The sequence below is a fragment of the Triticum urartu genome, chromosome 5A, assembly GCF_056163025.1.
Source record: "Triticum urartu cultivar PI428250 chromosome 5A, HENAU_Tu73, whole genome shotgun sequence".
Classification (NCBI taxonomy): domain Eukaryota; kingdom Viridiplantae; phylum Streptophyta; class Magnoliopsida; order Poales; family Poaceae; genus Triticum; species Triticum urartu.
In genome coordinates this window covers 606,760,416-606,784,192 of record NC_141877.1, presented here as the reverse complement: position 1 = coordinate 606,784,192, position 23,777 = coordinate 606,760,416, and the positions used below count along the sequence as shown (strand labels likewise).

The 23,777-nt window shown below is 46.8% G+C and overlaps 2 pseudogenes; both read left to right on the top strand.

Annotated features, from left to right (window-relative positions):
* LOC147973299 (uncharacterized) overlaps positions 1–19,963 on the top strand; it is a 135,671-nt pseudogene extending 115,708 nt beyond the window's left edge.
* Positions 19,964–20,648: 685 nt separating this feature from the next.
* On the top strand, positions 20,649–22,188 carry LOC125510981 (uncharacterized; annotated as a pseudogene).
* Positions 22,189–23,777: the final 1,589 nt, after the last annotated feature.

Genomic DNA, 23,777 nt, shown 5'->3' with positions numbered 1-23,777 from the left:
ACTAAGGGAAATACTTACGCTACTTTGCTGCATCATCCTCTCCTCTTCGGGGAAATCCAACGCAGTGCTCAAGAGGTAGCATTTACCTCCGCGGATATCTTTCAACATTCGCCCTTTGGCGACGTGCTAAACTCGTTGAGGTCTCTCTCCCTATCAGGGGACCCTTGACCGAACTATGTCCGGCTAGAATGGGATGCGGACGACGAAGAAATTCGCTCCCCACCCACCACCCACTTAGTAGCCACTGTCGACGATTTAACCGACATGCTCGATTTCGGCTCCGAAGACATCGACGGTATGGACGACGATGCAGGAGACGAACAGGAGCCATCGCCCACAGGGCGCTGGACAGCCACTTCTTCACATGATATATACATGGTGGATACACCCAAAGAAGACAACGATGAGGAACGGGAAGATGCAGCGAAGGATAAACCCCTCGAGAAGCAACCAAGGCGATGACGCAGACGCCGCTCCAAATCCCGCCTCGGCAAAAACAGCGATAACAGCGCAAGAAAGAATGAGACCCCGGTCGACTCCAAAGCAACAGAGAAGGACGAGCCAGCGGACGGCGAACATAGTACGGAGCCACTGTCTGATCACGGCGACGCCGAGGGTAGAAATCATCAACCTGTCTCCGAAGAGGAAAATAGTCCGGATGACGATGTACACATCATCCCGTAAAGGAACTTGGAACAAGAGAACCTCCACAGAAGGCTTATTGCCACCGCGAGGAGTCTTAAGAAGCAGAAACAAAGGCTTAAGGCCGCGCAAAATACACTCATCAGTAGATGGAACAAAGTGTTGGACACTGCTGAAAAGTACGGTGGCAGTCGCCACACAAAGAGTTACCCAAAGCACAAGTTGCTGCCTTAATTTGATGACGAGGCTTTAGAGCCTATGCAGCCAAAAAATAAAACGGCCAATCAGCCGGATCGACCACCCCGTGGCCGCGATAGGGCGCTAACGATGTCGGATATAAGCCAGCACACGACTCACATGAAGACTTGCTCGAAAAAGCAGGTATGACCAGGTCCATCTACGGATCTAGGAAGCGCGCCCCAGCACAGAATCAAAACCAAACACTACAACCGTCAGAATGCCACGATACATCCAAATACAGGGGTGCCGCACACCCCCTATGCTTCACCGATGAGGTACTGGATCATGAATTTCCAGAGGGATTCAGGCCCATGAACATAGAGGCGTACGACGGAACGACAGACCCTGGGGTCTGGATTGAGGACTTCATCCTCCATATCCATATGGCTCGGGGAGACGATCTCCATGCCATCAAATACTTGCCCCTCAAGTTGAAAGGACCAGCTTGGCACTGGCTTAAGAGCCTCCCCGAAAATTCAATTGGAAGTTGGGAGGAGCTTGAGGATGCTTTTAGGGCTAACTTTCAAGGGACCTATGTCCGACCTCCAGATGCAGACGATATAAGTCATATAATTCAATAGCCCGGAGAGTCAGCCCGAAAGCTTTGGAACAGATTTCTCACTAAGAAGAATCAAATCATTGACTGCCCGGACGCCGAAGCCTTAGCAGCTTTCAAACACAGCGTCTGAGACGAATGGCTTGCCAGACACCTCGGCCAAGAAAAGCCAAGGACAATGGCAGCCCTAACAAGCCTCATGACCCGCTTTTGCACGGGCGAAGATAGCTAGCTAGCCCGTAGTAGCACCAGCGACCCAGGCACATCTGAAGTCAGGGATGGCAATGGAAAACCACGACGCAATAAAAGCAAGCGTCGAAATAATGAAGACAGCCCAGACAACACGACGGTAAACGCCGGATTTAGGGGCTCTCGACCCGGTCAGCGGAAAAAGCCTTTCAAAGGCAACAGAGATGGACCGTCCAGCCTAAACAAGATTCTAGACAAATTATGCCAGATTCACGGCACCTCCGATAAACCTGCAAATCACACCCACAGAGAATGCTGGGTCTTCAAACAGGCCGGCAAGTTAAACGCCGAATACAAGGGGAGGGAGGCACCAGGTGAAGACGAGGATGAGCCTCGCCAGCAAAACACTGGGGGACAGAAAAAATTCCCACCAGAGGTCAAAACAGTGAACATGATTCACGTAACAAAAAGAAGGAGCAAACATGCACTCCGGGACATATGCGCTGTAGAGCCCGTCACCCCTAAGTTCAACCCTTGGTCGGCCTGCCCGATCACTTTTGATCGCAGGGATTACCCGACTAGTATCCGGCACGGAGGATCGGCTGCCTTGGTGCTAGACCCAATAATCGATGGATACCATCTCACCCAAGTCCTTATGGATGGCGGCAGTAGTCTTAATCTGATATATCAGGACACAGTCCGCAACATGGGGATAGACCCAACAAGAATCGGCCAAAGCAATACTACCTTTAAAGGAGTAATACCAGGCCCAGAGGCCCGCTGTACGGGCTCTCTAGTACTAGAGGTTGTATTCGGTTCTCCCGACAACTTCCAGAGTGAAAAGTTAACCTTCGACATCGCTCCATTCCGAAGCGGCTATCAAGCACTACTCGAAAGAACAGCCTTCGCTCATTTTAATGCAGTACCGCATTACGCTTTTCTTAAACTTAAGATGCCCGGTCCACGTGGCATCATCACAGTTAACGGAAATATTGAGCGTTTCTGACGTGCGGAAGAACGTGTGGCGGCTTTTGCAGCCGAACACTAAATGGCCTCTCCAATCAGAATAAATGATCGGTCGTCAAGACCACGGACACAGCTAGACGAGTACGACGCACCACTAGCTGTAACAGCTTAGATAAACCTGAGACTGGTTTGATGGATATACCCCCATAGGCGGAACCAGGGGCTTCCCGCATGTAAAAGGACTATAGTTCAGCTCGACCTTACTTATCTTGAATTTTAATGGTTTATTGAGAATAACCAATTCTTCGCACGACAACTTTCACCTAAGTTCTTCTCTTTTATAGATGATAATTGTGCTACACCCTTCCAGGATACTGCACAACAGAGACACAGGCGCAGACGTGCAGCAGGGCCCCGCTCAAAGGTTTCTTTTTAGATTAAGACCCTGTGTAAACCTTTTTTACTGTCTCTTGTTGCTTCACATCCTCCGGATACTCAGCATAACCGAGAGGGATGCTGACGTTATTGGCATTTCGCCACGTTAGAATGATGCATGTACCTGGACACTCAGGGTTCATTATCAAGGGCGTTACTCATCCCAGTATATGTTGTAAAGACCGAATACCTTAGGGAGTGTTCGGCGTCGCGAGTTTGGCCTTATATGCATCAGCTCCGAATCATGTCTTTGGTCAAATGTTGGGTTTGCTCGGCTCCCGCGTTTTGCTACCTTATGTTCCGCTCTATCGGCTAAGGTGGCACCGGGAGAACTACTGCGATTGTGCCCTGGTTCATCCGGATGAGTACCTAAGTAGAGAAAGCCGAAAACTGACTGTCATGATAAAGCGCGAGACTGGTCAACCACTCGATGACTTAGCGGAATCTTCGGGATTCCTCCGCATTAACGAAGGGCCGGTTTTCCCGGTCACGTACATACGCGCCCCAGACTCGGATGAGCGCGGAAGTACCAGGGGCTATATAGTAGCCCCACTGTCAAACTGCTATGGCTAAGTGAAAGTGTTAAAGCAATATAGTCCGATTGCCTCGTTCGCCGCACTACCACCTCCTTAATGGACCAAGACATTGGATCAAGTGTGAACACGCGCTTTTGCGAACACCCCCGCATTATATGCGTGGGGGCTGAAGTCGACGGCTGCAAACTTTCAGGTTATATACATATATACATAAACGGCCGCACAGGAGGCATCATAATACTTTCAGGCAAAAGTATAAACACAGCCTTTATAATTTAAATAGCATCGTTTTTACAATCGGGATACATGTCACTTGAACATGACACTCTTCGAGCACTGAGTCTCTATTAAACGAGCACCTTCCAGGAATTCTTCAAAATAGTGCTCGGACGAAATCTGGCCTATGGCCGGATCCTGGGTTGCAATAGCGGTGGCCTCCATCTCTGCCCAGCATGTCTTGACATAGGCAAAAGCCATCCGCGCACCTTCTATGTGCGCCGACCTCTTTACAGCATCGATATGCGGCACAGCTCCAAGGAATCATTGCACAAGACCAAAATAACTATTTGGCCTTGGTCCTTCCGGCCAGAGATGATCCACGACAGACCTCATGGCAAGTCCGGACAACCTATAGAGCTCGTCCCACTCGACCATTTGCTCATTTAACAGTAGTGGACGTGTTGGGGAACGTAGTAATTTCAAAACAATTCCTACGCACACGCAAGATCATGGTGATGCATAGCAACGAGAGGGAAGAGTGTGATCTACATACCCTTGTAGATCGACAACGGAAGCGTTTGGTTGATGTAGTCGTACGTCTCCACGGCCCGACCGATCAAGCACCGAAACTACGGCACCTCCGAGTTTTAGCACACGTTCAGCTCGATGACGATCCCCGGACTCCGATCCAGCAAAGTGTCAGGAAGAGTTCCGTCAGCACGACGGCGTGGTGACGATCTTGATGTACTACTATCGCAGGGCTTCGCCTAAGCACCGCTACAATATTATCGAGGACTATGGTGGCAGGGGGCGCCGCACACGGCTAAGAATATGATCACGTGGATCAACTTGTGTGTCTCTGGGGTGCCCCTGCTTATATAAAGGCTCAAAGGGGGGGTGCGGCCGGCCTAGAGGTGGCGCGCCAGGAGGGGTCCTACTCCTCCGGGAGTAGGATTCCCCCCCCCCAATCCTAGTTGGAATAGGATTTGCGGAGGGGGGAAAAGAGAAAGGGGGGCCGGCCCCCTCTCCTTGTCCTATTCGGACCAAAGGAGGGGAGGGGCGCGCGGCCCATCTCAGGCTGCCTCTTCTCTTTTCCACTAAGGCCCATTAAGGCCCAATTAGCTCCCGGGGGGTTCCGGTAACCTCCCGGTACTCCGGTAAAATCCCGATTTCACTCGGAACACTTCCGATATCCAAACATAGGCTTCCAATATATCAATCTTTATGTCTCGACCATTTCGAGACTCCTCGTCATGTCCGTGATCACATCCGGGACTCCGAACAACCTTTGGTACATCAAAACGTATAAACTCATAATATAACTGTCATCGAAACCTTAAGCATGCGGACCCTATGGGTTTGAGAACAATGTAGACATGATCGAGACATGTCTCCGGTCAATAACCAATAGCGGGACCTGGATGCCCATATTGGCTCCTACATACTCTGCGAATATCTTTATCGGTCAGACCGCATAACAACATACGTTGTTCCCTTTGTCATCGGTATGTTACTTGCCCGAGATTCGATCGTCGGTATCCAATACCTAGTTCAATCTTGTTACCGGCAAGTCTCTTTACTCGTTCCGAAATACATCATCTCACAACTAACTCATTAGTTGCATTTCTTGCAAGGCTTAAGTGATGTGCATTACCGAGAGGGCCCAGAGATACCTCTCCGACGATTGGAGTGACAAATCCTAATCTCGAAATACGTCAACCCAACATGTACCTTTAGAGACACCTGTAGAGCACCTTTATAATCACCCAGTTATGTTGTGACGTTTGGTAGCACACAAAGTGTTCCTATGGCACACGGGAGTTACATAATCTCATAGTCATAGGAACATGTATAAGTCATGAAGAAAGTAATAGCAACATACTAAACGATCGGGTGCTAAGCTAATGGAATGGGTCATGTCAATCAGATCATTCACCTAATGATGTGATCCCATTAATCAAATAACAACTCTTTGTTCATGGTTAGGAAACATAATCATCTTTGATTAACGAGCTAGTCAAGTAGAGGCATACTAGTGACACTTTGTTTGTCTATCTATTCACACATGTATTATGTTTCCGGTTAATACAATTCTAGCATGAATAATAAACTTTTATCATGATATAAGGAAATAAATAATAACTTTATTATTTCCACTAGGGCATATTTCCTTCAGTCTCCCACTTGCACTAGAGTCAATAATCTAGTTCACATCGCTATGTGATTAACACCAATAGTTCACATCTTTATGTGATTGGTTCACATCTCCATGTGACTAACACCCAAAGGGTTTACTAGATTCAATAATCTAGTTCACATCGCTATGTGATTAACACCCAAAGAGTGATCATGTTTTGCTTGTGAGAGAAATTTAGTCAACAGGCCTGCCATATTTAGATCCATATGTATTTTGCAAAATTCTATGTCTACAATGCTCTGCACGGAGCTACTCTAGCTAATTGCTCCCACTTTCAATATGTATCTAGATTAAGACTTAGAATCATCTGGATCAGTGTCAAAAACTTGCATCGACGTAACCCTTTACGACGAACCTTTTTGTCACGTCCATAATCGAGAAACATATCCTTATTTCACTAAGGATAATTCTGACCGCTGTCTAGTGATCTACTCCTAGATCACTATTGTACTCCCTTGCCAAATCAGTGCAGGGTATACAATAGATCTGGTACACAGCATGACATACTTTATAGAACCTATGGCCAAGGCATAGGGAATGACTTTCATTCTCTTTCTATCTTCTGCTGTGGTCGGGCTTTCAGTCTTACTCAACTTCACACCTTGTAATACAGGCAAGAACTCTTTCTTTGACTGCTCCATTTTGAACTACTTCAAAATCTTGTCAAGGTATGTACTTATTGAAAAAACTTATCAAGCGTTTTGATCTATCTCTATAGATCTTGATGCTCAATATGTAAGCAGCTTCACCGAGGTCCTTCTTCGAAAAACTCCTTTCAAATACTCCTTTATGCTTTGCAGAATAATTCTACATTATTTCCGATCAACAATATGTCATTTACATATACTTATCAGAAATGCTGTAGTGCTCCCACTCACTTTCTTGTAAGTACAGGCTTCACCGCAAGTCTGTATAAAACTATATGCTTTGATCAACTTATCAAAGCGTATATTCCAACTCCGAGATGCTTGCACCAGTCCATAGATGGATCGCTGGAGCTTGCATATTTTGTTAGCACCTTTAGGATTGACAAAACCTTCTGGTTGTATCATATACAACTCTTCTTTAAATCCATTAAGGAATGTAGTTTTGTTTATCCATTTGCCAGATTTCATAAAATTGCGGCAATTGCTAACATGATTTGGACAGACTTAAGCATCACTACGAGTGAGAAAATTTCATCGTAGTCAACACCTTGAACTTTATCAAAAACATTTTTCGACAAGTCTAGCTTTGTAGATAGTAACACTACTATCAGCGTCCGTCTTCCTCTTGAAGATCCATTTATTTTCTATGGCTTGCCGATCATCGGGCAAATCCATCAAAGTCCATACTTTGTTCTCATACATGGATCATATCTCAGATTTCATGGCCTCAAACCATTTCGCGGAATCTGGGCTCATCATCGCTTCCTCATAGTTCGCAAGTTCGTCATGGTCTAGTAACATGACTTCCAGAACAGGATTACCGTACCACTCTGGTGCGGATCTCACTCTGGTTTACCTACGAGATTTGGTAGTAACTTGATCTGAAGTTACATGATCATCATCATTAGCTTCCTCACTAATTGGTGTAGTAGTCACAAGAACAGATTTTGTGATGAACTACTTTCCAATAAGGGAGAAGGTACAATTACCTTATCAAGTTTTCTACTTTCCTCCCACTCACTTCTTTCGAGAGAAACTCCTTCTCTGGAAATGATCCTATTCTTAGCAATGAATGTCTTGCCTTCGGATCTGTGATAGAAGGTGTGCCCAGAAGTTTCCTTTGGGTATCCTATGAAGACGCACTTCTCCGATTTGAGTTTGAGCTTATCAGGTTGAAACTTTTTCACATAAGCATTGCAACCTCAAACTTTTAAGAAACGACAGCTTAGGTTTCTTGCCAAACCATAGTTCACACGGTGTCGTCTCAACGGATTTAGATGGTGCTCTATTTAACGTGAATGCAGCTGTCTCTAATGCATAACCCCAAAACGATAGTGGTAGATCGGTAAGAGACATCATAGATCGCACTATATCTAATAAAGTACGGTTATGACGTTCGGACACACCATTACACTATGGTGTTCCAGGTGGCGTGAGTAGTGAAACTATTTCACATTGTTTTAATTGAAGGGCAAACTCGTAACTCAAATATTTTACCTCTGCGATCATATCGTAGAAACTTTTATTTTCTTGTCACGATGATTTTCCACTTCACTCTGAAATTCTTTGAACTGTTCAAATGTTTCAGACTTATGTTTCATCAAGTAGATATCCCCATATCTGCTCAAATCATCTGTGAAGGTCAGAAAATAATGATACCTGCTGCAAGCCTTAATATTCATCGGACCACATACATCAGTATGTATGATTTCCAACAAATCTGTTGCTTACTTCATTGTTCCGGAGAACGGCGTTTTAGTCATCTTGCCCATAAGCCATGGTTCGTATGCATCAAGTGATTCATAATCAAGTGATTCCAAAAGCCCATCAGCATGGAGTTTCTTCATGCGCTTTACACCAATATGACTTAAACGGCAGTGCCACAAACAAGTTGCACTATCATTATTAACTTTGCATCTTTTGGTTTCAATATTATGAATATGTGTATCACTATGATCGAGATCCAACGAACTTGTTTCATTGGGTGTATGACTATCGAAGGTTTTATTCATGTAAACAGAACAACAATTATTCTTTGACTTTAATGAATAACCGTATTGCAATAAACATGATCAAATCATATTCATGCTCAACGCAAAAACCAAATAACACTTATTTAGGTTCAACACTAATCCCGAAAGTATAGGGGAGTGTGCGATGATGATCATATCAATCTTGGAACCACTTCCAACACACATCATCACTTCACCCTTAACTAGTCTCTGTTCATTCTGCAACTCCCGTTTCGAGTTACTACTCTTAGCAACTGAACTAGCATCAAATACTGAGGGGTTGCTATAAACACTAGTAAAGTACACATCAATAACATGTATATCAAATATACTTATGTTCACTTTGCCATCCTTCTTATCCGCCAATCACTTGGGGTAGTTCCGCTTCCAGTGACCAGTCCCTTTGCAGTAGAAGCACTTAGTCTCAGGCTTAGGACCAGACTTGGGCTTCTTCACATGAGCAGCAACTTGCTTGCTGTTTTTCTTGAAGTTCCCCTTTTTCCCTTTGCCCTTTTCTTGAAACTAGTGATCTTGTCAACCATCAACACTTGATGCTCTTTCTTGATTTCTACCTTCATCGATTTCATCATCATGAAAAGCTCGGGATTCGTTTTCGTCATCCCTTGCATACTATAGTTCATCACGAAGTTCTACTAACTTGGTGATGGTGACTAGAGAATTATGTCAATCACTATCTTATCTGGAAGATTAAATCCCACTTGATTCAAGCGATTGTAGTACCCAGACAATCTGAGCACATGCTCACTAGTTGAGCGATTCTCCTCCATCTTTTAGCTATAGAACTTGCTGGAGACTTCATGTCTCTCAACTCGGGTATTTGCTTGAAATATTAACTTCAACTCCTGGAACATCTCATATGGTCCATGACGTTCAAAACGTCTTTGAAGTCCCGATTCTAAGCTGTTAAGCATGGTGCACTAAACTATCAAGTAGTCATCATATTTAGCTAGCCAAACGTTCATAACGTCAGCATCTGCTCCTGCAATAGGTCTGCCACCTAGCGGTGCATCAAGGACATAATTCCTCTATGCAGCAATGAGGATAAACCTCAGATCACGGATCCAATCCGCATCATTGCTACTAACATCTTTCATCACAATTTTCTCTAGGAACATATCAAAATAAACATAGGGAAGCAACAACGTGAGCTATTGATCTACAACATAATTTGCAAAATACTACTAGGACTAAGTTCATGATAAATTTAAGTTCAATTAATCATATTACTTAAGAACTCCCACTTAGATAGACATCCCTCTAATCCTCTAAGTCATCACGTGATCCAAATCAACTAAACCATGTCCGATCATCACGTGAGATGGAGCAGTTTCATTGGTGAACATCACTATGTTGATCATATCTACTATATGATTCACACTCGACCTTTCGGTCTCCGTGTTCCGAGGCCATATCTGTATATGCTTGGCTCGTCAAGTATAACCTGAGTATTCTGCGTGTGCAACTGTTTTGCACCCGTTGTATTTGAACGTAGAGCCTATCACACCCGATCATCACGTGGTGTCTTAGCATGAAGAACTTTCGCAATGGTGCATACTCAGGGAGAACACTTCTTGATAATTTAGTGAGAGATCATCTTATAATGCTACCGTCAATCAAAGCAAGATAAGATGCATAAAAGATAAACATCACATGCAATCAATATAAGTGATATGATATGGCCATCATCATCTTGTGCCTGTGATCTCCATCTCCGAAGCACCGTCATGATCACCATCGTCACCGGCGCGACACCTTGATCTCCATCATAGCATCGTTGTCATCTCGCCAATCTTATGCTTCCACGACTATCGCTACCGCTTAGTGATAAAGTAAAGCATTACAGCACGATTGCATTGCATACAATAAAGCGACAACCATATGGCTCCTGCCAGTTGCCGATAACTTGGTTACAAAACATGATCATCTCATACAATAAAAATCAGCATCATGTCTTGACCATATCACATCACAACATGCCCTGCAAAAACAAGTTAGACGTCCTCTACCTTGTTGTTGCAAGCTTTACGTGGCTGCTACGGGCTTAAGCAAGAACCAATCTTACCTATGCATCAAAACCACAACGATAGTTTGTCAAGTTGGTGTTGTTTTAACCTTCGCAAGGACCGGGCGTAGCCACACTCGGTTCAACTAAAGTTGGAGAAACTGTCACCCGCAAGCCACCTATGTGCAAAGCACGTCGGGAGAACCGGTCTCGCGTAAGCGTACGCGTAATGTCGGTCCGGGCCGCTTCATCCAACAATACCGCCGAACCAAAGTATGACATGCTGGTAAGCAGTATGACTTATATCGCCCACAACTCACTTGTGTTCTACTCGTGCATATAACATCAACACATAAAACCTAGGCTCGGATACCACTGTTGGGGAACGTAGTAATTTCAAAAGAATTCCTACGCACACGCAAGAGCATGGTGATGCATAGCAACGAGAGGGAAGAGTGTGATCTACGTACCCTTGTAGATCGACAACGGAAGCGTTTGGTTGATGTAGTCGTACGTCTCCACGGCCCGACCGATCAAGCACCGAAACTACGGCACCTCCGAGTTTTAGCACACATTTAGCTCGATGACGATCCCCGGACTCCGATCCAGCAAAGTGTCGGGAAGAGTTCCGTCAGCACGACGGTGTGGTGACGATCTTGATGTACTACTGTCGCAGGGCTTCGCCTAAGCACCGCTACAATATTATTGAGGGCTATGGTGGCAGGGGGCGCCGCACACGGCTAAGAATATGATCACGTGGATCAACTTGTGTGTCTCTGGGGTGCCGCTACCTCCGTATATAAAGGCTCAAAGGGGGGGTGCGGCCGGCCTAGAGGTGGCGCTCTAGGAGGAGTCCTACTCCCTCTGGGAGTAGGATTCCCCCCCCCCAATCCTAGTTGGAATAGGATTCGCGGAGGGGGGAAAAGAGAAAGGGGGGCCGACCCCCTCTCCTTGTCCTATTCGGACCAAGGGAGGGGAGGGGCGCGCGGCCCATCTCAGGCTGCCTCTTCTCTTCTCCACTAAGGCCCATTAAGGCCCATATAGCTCCCGGGGGGTTCCGGTAACCTCCCGGTACTCCGGTAAAATCCCGATTTCACCCGGAACACTTCCGATATCCAAACATAGGCTTCCAATATATCAATCTTTATGTCTCGGCCATTTCGAGACTCCTCGTCATGTCCGTGATCACATCCGGGACTCCGAACAACCTTCGGTACATCAAAACATATAAACTCATAATATAACTGTCATCGAAACCTTAAGCGTGCGGACCCTACGGGTTCGAGAACAATGTAGACATGACCGAGACATTTCTCCGATCAATAACCAATAGCGGGACCTGGATGCCCATATTGGCTCCTACATATTCTACGAAGATCTTTATCGGTCAGACCGCATAACAACATACGTTGTTCCCTTTGTCATCGGTATGTTACTTGCCCGAGATTCGATCGTCGGTATCCAATACCTAGTTCAATCTCGTTACCGGCAAGTCTCTTTACTCGTTCCGTAATACATCATCTCGCAACTAACTCATTAGTTGCATTGCTTGCAAGGCTTAAGTGATGTGCATTACCGAGAGGGCCCAGAGATACCTCTCCGACGATCGGAGTGACAAATCCTAATCTCGAAATACGTCAACCCAACATGTACCTTTGGAGACACCTGTAGAGCACCTTTATAATCACCCAGTTACATTGTGACGTTTGGTAGCACATAAAGTGTTCCTCTGGCACACGGGAGTTACATAATCTCATAGTCATAGGAACATGTATAAGTCATGAAGAAAGTAATAGCAACATACTAAACGATCGGGTGCTAAGCTAATGGAATGGGTCATGTCAATCAGATCATTCACCTAATGATGTGATCCTGTTAATCAAATAACAACTCTTTGTTCATGGTTAGGAAACATAACCATCTTTGATTAACGAGCTAGTCAAGTAGAGGCATACTAGTGACTCTGTTTGTCTATGTATTCACACATGTATTATGTTTCCGGTTAATACAATTCTAGCATGAATAATAAATTTTTATCATGATATAAGGAAATAAATAATAACTTTATTATTGCCTCTAGGGCATATTTCCTTCAGGACGCACCGAAGCATGGAATTGCGACCAGAACGACTTTTCCACTTCGTGATCTTTTTGATCTTCGAAAAACTTGGTCGCATCAGCGGCACTCGCTACCAAATCCAATACGCGTCTGCAGAACTCCATAATTGATCCAGAAGGGCATACTTAGGATCTCCGAACTTCATCCGCAACAAAAAGGGCTTCCCAGCCGTGATATCTCCGGCTTGACGTAGCTCCTCCTTCGCTGCTCTGATCTTAGAGAGGGTTTCCTTGACAGCTACCAGGGCTTTTTCCAGGTCTGCTACCTTCGTTTGGCTTTCCCTCTCAAGAAGCCCATAACAGTCGGCAGCACCCTTCAACTCAACAACCATCTTGGCTATTTTCTCTTTGCTCTCGCAATGTGTAGCCTGTTCGGCTCTTAATTCTTCGACCGCCTTCAGAGCGGCCTCATCACTCCTCCTAGCTTGTTCCTTGGCTTGGGCAAGTTCCGCCTGAAGAGTCTCCACGGCGGCAGCTCCATCTGTAGTCACAACATATTATAGATACTAGCATCATGCCCCTCTTAATATATGTTGGCCATCGGAGAATACATACCATGTGCCTCGTCAAGCCGCGTGTTTACAAGCATGATGTTGGCATCCGCCGCATCAAGTTGCCGCTTCAGTTCGGCAAACTCCCCAATCCGGCTAGCCACCGGACCCTCAGCCACCTGCACATGAAGGCGGCATGATTATTACCTGGGACTATGATCCTCTATTTGCCGCCTTTTTCGACAACAACCAGAGTCTCAGGGGCTACTATCTGCATAGGGCACACCTAGCGTGTGCGGTACTGTCAAAAATATACGTATTACTTTGCGTACCTCAAAGCCTCTCAGCAGGCTCATAAAAGCTTCATGCAACCCGCTTTCGACGGATGAAATCTTCTCAACTACCGTACCCATAAACATACGATGCGCTTCTGAGATAGCCGCTTGCTCCAGAAGATTCCTCAATGAGTCCGGTCGCGCACCGGACAGTTCCGGACTCTTTCTGTTGCTCCCCTTAGGAGCCAAATACTCCAGACTCCGGGTGGCCGAAGGGTTGCCTTCCGGCCTTGGCGGATCAGGAGAAATCCTTCGTGATGACACCTCAGGGTCGTCCGCCTCATGAGGCGGGGAGGCATGAGGAGGTGTTTCGCTCTCCATCATCTCCGGAAGAAGATCCCCCGAAGACGAACTCTGTCGAGAAGGGCTACGATCCAAACTACAAAACATACGTCTCGATTATTGTCCTCAGAAATAAAGCAGAATATATTTACTATAAGTACTTTTATCTACTTACAGCTCGGTGGGGGGCTGATCCCCTTGCGGGCACTGTGCGGGAAGGGTACCCTCCGGGGTAGGACCCCCTGACGAAGATTTCTTCCCTCATTTGGAAACCACTGTTTCCAAGTCTTCAGAGGCGGTCCTCTTCTTTCCTTGGGGAGAGGGGAGTTTAGACTCTTCTCACCGGTTATCCTCCTTCGCGGAGGCACTAATTCCCCCGGTCTGGATGAATAATGAGTGAGGCCCGCTTTCGGCCTCTTTGTTCCTCCCTTTATCTTCCCCTGAGGGCGCTTGATAAGGCGCAAGCTCAAGCATTCTGGCTAGTACTGGATTTGTTGAGCCTTCAGGAAGGGGGGACGAACACCTGATCATCTTCGCCTTTTTTACCCAGTCATGGTCAAAGAGCGACTTTTTAGAATGATGTTGTGATAAATAAAGAGACATCATGTTCGGCTGAAGAAGTGTTGAATAATTTGTACATCTCTTCGAGCGTCACGCCGAAGAAGTGTTGAATAGTTCACGGTCCTTCCGGGTTGAACTCCACATACGGAGAGGTTGACGTTTGCAAGGCAGGGATAGACGAACTAGCATGACTTGCATTACCTTGACAAGGCTGACATCTCTCTCAAGGAGATCTCGGATGCGACTCTGCAATATCGGCACATCACTTACTGGTTCCCAGTCCAGCCCCTTGTTGACCCATGATGCCAGTTATGGCGGGGAGCCCGAGCGGAAGGCAGGGGCAGCTACCCACTTAGTACCTCGGGGAGCTGTGATGTAAAACCACTCCCGTTGCCATAAGCTAGACATCTCCGGGAAGGAACCCTTTGGCCATGGAGCATCGGTGCCTTTGCTTATTAGGGCGCCTCTGCATTCTGCGTGTCGCCCATTAATCATCTTTGGCTTCACATTAAAGGTCTTGAGCCATAAGCCGAAGTGTGGGGTGACGTGAAGGAAAGCCTCACACACGATGATGAACGACGAGATGTGAAGGATGGAATCCGGGGACAGATCATGGAAATCGAGCCCGTAATAGAACATGAGCCCTCTAACAAAGGGATCTAGACTAAAGCCTACCCCTCAGAGGAAGTGGGAGACGAATACGACACTCTCGCTGGGTTCGGGAGTGGGAATGGCCTGCCCTCGAGCAGGCAGCCTGTGCGAGATTTCGGCGGTCAGATACCTGGCTTCTCTTAGCTTCTTGATATCCTCCTCTGTGACAGAGGAGGGCATCCACTAACCTTGAAGGTTGGACCCGGACATGATTGAAGGTCCGAAGCGCCTAGCCTGAGCCTTGGGTGTTGGAACTCAAGGTGGGGGGAAGGATTCGATTGAGCACGAGAAGAAAAGGACAGGCCTTGGCCCCTTTATAAAGAGGGTGAATATCAAGCGTCCTCCGCGTGGCCGTTTGGAACTTTCCTAAAATCGAGGAGTCATACCAACAGGCACGATTGGGTTACACATACCCGTATTGGTGAGAATCCCGTGATAAGGGGAACACGATCTCTGCTTTGACAAGATGTGCCAATAAAACTGCCTCGCGAGACGTGCAGTGGCAGGTTGAGAAAAATGGTTTGAATAATGACCGGGTCGTGGTGTGATGCCATGCTACAGAAGTTGTCAGCAGATTAGATTTGTGGAAATATTATTCTCTCTATGGTGGTATGCGGAATTTGTTTTGCAGAGCCGGACACTACTCTTATGTTCAAAAATCTTCTATGGAATATTCGGAGGAGGAACCCTCCTTGCAATGCCGAAGACAATCTGCGCACCGGACTCATCGTCATTGAAGCCTGGTTCAGGGGCTACTGAGGGAGTCCTGTATTAGGGGGTCCTCGGACAGCCGGACTATATACTTTAGCCGGACTGTTGGACTATGAAGATACAAGATTGAAGAGTTCGTCCCGTGTCCGGATGGGACTCTCCTTGGCGTGGAAGGCAAGCTTGGCAATTCGGATATGTAGATCTCCTCCCTTGTAACCGACTCTGTGTAACCCTAGCCCCCTCCGGTGTCTATATAAACCGGAGGGTTTAGTCCGTAGGACAACAACAATCATACCATAGGCTAGCTTCTAGGGTTTAGCCTCTATGATCTCGTGGTATATCAACTCTTGTAATACTCATATCATCAAGATCAATCAAGCAGGAAGTAGGGTATTACCTCCATCGAGAGGGCCCGAACCTGGGTAAACATCGTGTCCCCCGCCTCCTGTTACCATCGGCCTTAGACGCATAGTTCGGGACCCCCTACCCGAGATCCGTCGGTTTTGACACCGACAGATCCCCCCTCCGGAAGGTGCCGGAACAGGGTCCCGATTGGTTTTTGGTGGCTACAGAGGCTTGCGGCGGCGGAACTCCCGATCTATTCTGTTCCCCGATGGTTTTAGGGTGTATGGATATATATAGGCGAAAGAAGTCGGTAAGGGGAGCCACGAGGGTGGAGGGCGCGCCCAGGGGGTGGGCGCGCCCCCTGCCTCGCGCCTTCCTCGTTGCTTCCCTTACGTACACTCCAAGTCTTCTGGATTGCTTCCGTTCCAAAAATAACTCTCCTGAAGGTTTCATTCCGTTTGGACTCCGTTTGATATTCCTTTTCTACGAAACACTGAAACAAGGGAAAACAGAAACTGGCACTGGGCTCTGGGTTAATAGGTTAGTCCCAAAAATAATATAAAAGTGCATAGTAAGGCCCATTAAACATCCAAGATGGATAATATAATAGCATGAATACTTCATAAATTATAGATACGTTGGAGACGTATCAGGCACCTCCTTTGGCTGCTCCTCCCTCCCTCCCATCTATATATATGTGGGAGGTGGGGCGCCTGGTAGACACCATATCAATTGTTAGCCGTGTGCGGCGCCCCCGTCCACCGTTTACACCCCCGGTCATATTTTCGTAGTGCTTAGGCGATGCCCTGCAGAGAGCACTTCACCATCACTGTCACCACGCCGTCGTGCTGACGGAACTCATCTACTACCTCGACGTCTTGCTGGATCAAGAAGGCAAGGAATGTCACCGAGCTGAACGTGTGCAGAACACGGAGGTGCCGTGCGTTCGGTACTTGATCGGTTGAAGCACGAAGAAGTTTGACTACATCAACCGCGTTGTGAAACGCTTCCGCTTATGATCTATGAGGGTACGTAGGCACGCTCTCCCGTCGTTGCTATGCATCTCGATAGATAGATCATTCCGTGTGCATATATTTTTTTTGTTTTCCATGCAACATTTCCCAAACACACACTCGATGGCCAGAAGCCGACCAATGTCGCGCCGCTACATCCAGAGTTGTTGCCTGTGCCGGAGTAGGCCATTGCCATCGGAGGAGAACAAAACCTGCTGGGAGAGAGAGGGAGAGAGAGATAGAGAGCGTTGCGGAGGAAGAGAGAGCGGGGCGTCCAGGGTGAGGAAAGGAAGGCCAAACGGGTGGGTTTTATAGTAGGGGCCAGTGGGAGGCTGGCGTTCGATGTTAATCCGGTAATAGTTTGCCTCGGACGGGAAACAAGCGAAGGGGATGCGTGTGTACGCGTGGCGGGAGGGGACGATGCATCTCGGGTTTTAGACCGATACACACCTTGAGGGCTACTGGCTATATATCTCGGTAGAGAATAAATTGCACCAATAAAAAATATTCACAAAAATCGGCCCACATTCAGGGTGGTGCACCACCTCGGAAGCAGCCCGACATAAAGCTCGGGCGCTAGTGGCTGGCTCCATAGAGGGCATTTCCGGCATTAAGCTCGGCTAAACTCCTTCAAACTTCTTTGAACCAAGGTGATTTACGACACCTCGGATATAGTCCGGCGTTGGAGCTCGGATACAGTCCGGCGTTGGAGCTCGGATATACAGTCCAGCGTTGGATCTCGGATACATAGTCCGGCGTTGGAGCTCGGATACATTACGGCGTTAGAGCTGGGAAGCGGTCCGGCGTTGGTGCTCGGTTGCAAAAGATACCTCGAATACAGTCCGGCGTTGGAGCTCGGACGCAAGAGGATGCTGCCGCCCGGGAACAACTTCAAACCCGAGGTGTGGCATAAAAATAACAAGGCATTGATAAAGGCCGGAAACTTAAAGGGGCTCCTCGGATACCCGAGGTGTAAACTCGTCGAATGCATTTCGGCGATCCTCAAGATCGAAGATGAGAAGATTTGTTGAACCAGTTTTCAAGACCGGCGACCGAGGATGAAGAACGGTTCGGAAGAATCGAGGAGCGTCCCTAACTTGAAGACCAGTACAGGGGGCTACTGACGGTGTCCTGGACTAGGGGGTACTCACCACGTCGTCTCCCGATCTATTAGATTGGGCCGAGGACCCCCATGGCCGTATACTCATGGGCTAGTTCGGACAGCTGCCGCATACAAGGAAGATTCCACAAGACTTGGCGATCAAGACAAGGACTTCTCCCCACCGGCGTATTCGGCTAGGACTCTTGTTAACCTAGGCCTCTGGTGCATTATATAAACCAGGGTCAGGCTAGTCGATAGAACATACACATCAACAATCATACCATAGGCTAGCTTCTAGGGTTTAGCCTCTCTGATCTCGTGGTAGATCTACTCTTGTACTACCCATATCATCAATATTAATCAAGCAGGACGTAGGGTTTTACCTCCATCGAGAGGGCTCGAACCTGGGTAAAACTCCGTGTCCCTTGACTCCTGTAACCATCCAGCCTAGACGCACAGTTCGGGACCCCTACCCGAGATCCACCGGTTTTGACACCGACAATATCCCTTAGTTTCCAATAGGACCCCGCTGCCACGGGAGGGTAGGACAAAAGATGTCATGCAAGTTCTTTTCCATAAGCACGTATGACTATATACGGAATACATGCCTACATTACATTGATGAATTAGAGCTAGTTCTGTATCACCCTATGTTATGACTGTTACATGATGAACCGCATCTGGCATAATTATCCATCACTGATCCGGTGCCTACGAGTTTTCCATATACTGGTTTACGCTTATTTACTTTCCCGCTGCTACGGTTATAATCACTACAAAATACCAAAAACATTACTTTTGCTGTCTTTACTTTTGTTGCCGCTACCACCACTATCATATTACTTTGCTACTAAACACTTTGCTGCAGATACTAAGTTTCCAGGTGTGGTTGAATTGACAGCTCAACTGCTAATACTTGAGAATATTCTTTGGCTCCCCTTGTGTCGAATCAATAAATTTGGGTTGAATACTCTACCCTCTGTTGCGATCCCCTATACTTGTGGGTTATCAGCAGGGTCTCCCTCCCTTCGCCGAGTACAGTAGAAGGCCGTTCCTGACGGATGACCTCACCACAGGCATCCTGCAGCTCGCGGAGGACCACTACATTGTTGCCGACCTCAATGTCTACCCCAAAAGAAAGGGCAATGGCATGCGTGCCGTACTCCGCGTCTTCAACTCCGAGACTGGAAAGTGGAAAATCATCCCCAAATTGGACCCGGGCAATGGCGGGCAGTTCCCCGAACTCTGGTCAACCGACAATGTGCTCGCTTTCGACGGCTGTTTCCTGTGCTGGGTCGACTACTTCGCGGTGTCCTGCTATGTGACTTCTCCGAAAACATAGACTCCCTGTCGCTCTGCTTCGTGGCTTTCCCTGGAGGAAAAGAGTACCGTGGTAAGGTACGGGTTGAAAGGTACTTCCCGGAGAGATTCCGAAGTGTGTCCATCAACCAAGGCAAGATCTGCTTTGTCCACATTGACAATGACTTCCATGACAGAGTCCCTGGTCGCTGCCGCCGATGCCTTGAGCTTCGTGATAGAAAAAGGCAAGGGCAGCAGCAGCAGACTCCGAAGAAAATCACCAGTTGGACTTTGAACTCCGAGTTTGAGTGGAAGCTACATCGTGTGATCAACCTGGACTCTCTCTGGGCGCAAGCTGGTTACAGGGATCTGCACATAGATCAGCGAAAATAATTATTAAAACATGTTCCAACGTGTATCTGAAAAACGTTTAGCATGTATTTGAATGTTTTTCAAACATGTTTTTGTAAAAATTGTAATAATGTATTTGAAAAATATTAAACATGCATAAAAATGTTTTAGATGCATACAAAAGATATAGAACTTGTATGAAAAGGTAGACATCAAAACATATACTCGAAAAAATGTTAATAATATATATTTGAAAATGTTTAACATGTATAAAAAAATATGATGTATATTTATTTACAAGGCATATGAAAAATGTAGATGTCTGTTGAGAAAAAAGAAAATGAAGAAACAAAGATAAGCGAATAAAACCAGTGAAATGTTCTTATATTTATTTATAAGAACATTTTTTACACTAGTGTAGTGTCAAAAACGTTCTTATATTATGGGACAGAGGGAGTAGGAAAGAAAGAAAGAAAACCGAGGAGGCAAAAGGAAAAAAAAGAAAATGAAAAAAGAAGGAAAAAGAGGAAAACCGAAGAAAAACCAAAGAAAACCTAGCAAAAAGTGGAGACGAAAAAACCTAGCTACAGGAAAAGGCCAGCCCAGTAGAGTGCCAGTCAGAGGCGAGACGGACTCCGCTTCGGACTTGTTTCCGGTTGCTGGCCTAACCGTCTCGTGGCCGGCCCAGTGAGATTTTTAGTAACTTATAGCCTGTGGCCCTTCTTTCCCGTCCACCAAAGACCAAACCAGTTCCTCCCCACCAGAAACATGGGTAGGGTTAGGGTTAGGGAGGAGGCGGAGGCGGCTGCTTTATTCCCGATCCCGATCTCAATCCCGATGCCGATCCCCATGACCACCGGAGGAAAAAAGATTAGGGAGGAGGCGGAGGCGGCTGCTTTATTCCCGACGCGGATCCCGATCGGCATGGCCAGCGGAGGCGGAGGAGCGCCATGGGCGGACGGTGCCTTCCCCGATTGGGTGATGCTGGACCGCATCGGCCGCACCAAGTCCTACGACGGCATATGCGCTGTTCGTGAGGCCGTCAACCAGAACAAGACCGCCGCTGCAGTTCACATGGCCAGCGGCCGCTCCTGCTACGTGTCCTTCGCCTCGCCGATCCTCCAGAAGGGGTCTCCTACTTCGACCTCCACTGGCCGGAGAAAGAAGCCTCAGCCACCCGGCCCGCCTGTCCCTACGTCCGGGCAACTGACGAGGACCTCGTCCTCTTCCACATCTCCATCCCGAGCCAGACTCGCTACGTCAACATCGCGTCAGATCTGTTCGTCTACACGGCCGCCGGTCCTTCCCCCTCGGTGCAGCAGCTCCCTCGGTACACCAAGGACAGGAAAAGGCCGTTCCTGATGGATAAATTCGCCACAGGCATCCTGCGGCTCGCGCCGGACTGCTACATTGTTGCCGACCTTAATGTCTACCCCAAAAAAAGCGACACTGGCAATCATCCCATGCTTGTTGAACTCTGCATCTTCAACTCCGAGAAAGGACATTGGGGAACCATCTGCAACAGGCCTGCCCCGCGGCCGCATGACCAGAGCAATGTCCGGTTCCCCTTCCTGTGGTCAACTGACGATGTGCTCGCTCTTGATGGTCGTTTTCTGTGCTGGGTAGACTACTTCAGCGGTGTCCTAATATCTGACTTCTCCGATACATGCTCCCCCGTGCTTCACTTCGTGCCTTTCCCCGGGGGAAAAGCGTACCGTAATGACGTACGGGTTGAAAGATACTTCCCCGGGAGATTCCAAAGTGTGTCCGTCAGCCAAGGCATGCTGCGCTTTGTCCACATTGACAATGACTTCCATGAGAGAATCCATAGTGGCCATCGTCACCTTCTTGAGAGAAGACTAGGGCAGCACCCTCGCCAAAAGATCACCATTTGGAATTTGAACATGATGTCCAAGTTCAAGTGGGAGCTCCATCGTGTGATCTACCTGGATTCTGTCTGGGGTAGCTCTGGTTACCAGGAGCTGCACATACCTTGCCGTCTTCCTGAGTTCCCAATCATCAGTGCGGATGACCCGGATGTTGTATGCTGCCTTTTAAGGGAGGAGGAATTTCACGGTGAGGCGTGGATGATCATGGTTGACATGAAACAGGCACATGTTCAGTCATGTACTCCATATATCAATCAACGGTCCTGCTATGCTAAGTCTGTGGATGTGGATGTGCAAGCTCGCAAAAGCCGTTTTGCTAATGTGCCCCTACTTCCAGCTGTCTTCTCCAGACACCTTGAAAGGCCAACAGGTAACTAGAAGAAGTTCTCTTAGTGTTTAAATGACGCCCTTTTATGTACGTTATCACATATTACCTAACATGGTTGCCTTTGATTAGCTTTCTGTTGGATATGGTAGTGTAACGCTGCTTTTTTTCTTACTACTATTTATCTTGCCTATGATGCAAATACATATGCTGCCTGGTTGCGTGTGCGATTCTCATGGGTAATTGAATTGTGACTTTGGTGCACGCTTATTACCCCCCTCCATTAGCGGCATTGGTTCTACTGATCAGGGTTGTTTGCCCGGCATTATTCTCTGTAGCTTTGGTCCTGCTTCAAATTTTCTAATTTGCCGCTTTTCGACACTGCATCGCTGTGTTATCGTAATATATACTCCTGTTAATAATAGCTTTAACTAATTGAAGCATTTGATATATTGTTACCATGAATCTTCTGTTAGGCTGTTCAAGCGTTTGAGTTTTAGCCACTCTAGCCGTGTAGGGCTCTACACTGTATGTCAATAAAAGCTTTGGTCCTTATGCCATCAAGATGTCCTTGAGAGAGTCCTCTATTTCTCCTAGTAGGATCTTTTGCTCTTTATGGGACTGTCCATTGCCTGTACAGGTTTAGTTCTTGATTCATCACACAGCCTTCTGTTGCTACTAGTATGGTGTGCTATTTTTAAGTGAATTTTAGGAACAAGAAAAACACTATTTTGATTGCTCTTGTAAAGCATATTATATTGTCCTCTATTTTCTAGTAGCAACCTGACAGAAGTATATATAGACATGCACACGCGCGCGCATGCATTTAGCTTTTAACACATATTATTTCTGTTGGCGAGAGTTTTAAAATGTGTTTCGTTGGGTTGCTTTGGGTCAGTCAGGTCACATCTTTGGCTGTTTCTGTTAGAATCAGTTTGTTTCAGATAGTGTGTACTTTCTGTATCATGTAACTGGATACTGGGCTGGTGAAAAGCCATTCTCCCTGCATGAGAATGTCATTGGGTAAAACTCCTGTATTATTTAGCCTTGCCGGCCTTCTCATGTGTCTGTCTTTGTCTTGATTCTGGCGACAAACTTTCCCGCTGGTTTCTTCATCTTCTCACGCCTCATCCGACATCCTTAAACCTGCCTTGTGCGACCTGAATGCACCACCCCATCCTTGGCCCATCAGCAGCATGTTCGCCACCAGTCCCCTGTTTGTCAGTTGTGGTCTTTTCAGCTGGTTGATAAAGTCGATACCTGCTCATTGAGGCCACAAACGCAACGTCATGACTATGTGGCAGAAATGAAAGAAAACGCTTTGATGACAAGTTACCCGAGAGCTAACGATGAAGAGCATAATGCCATCACCTTCCGAAACAAGATCAATTATATGATGTCATTACATTTATATTAATTGAGGGCGATACCATTTTCTTTATTAAAAATACTCCAGTGCAATGCCATTACTCTTTTTAGTTTGTCTATTTCTTTTTTTGAACTAGTATTGTGTACAACATTTTTGTGAAGTGGCAACTAATCATATCTGTCCATACTGCTCATGAACAAAGTGTATATAGCTAAGTTATTTTGTTTCTGTTTTTAAAGGGATGCTATGGAACAACGACAAGCTTGCACCTCA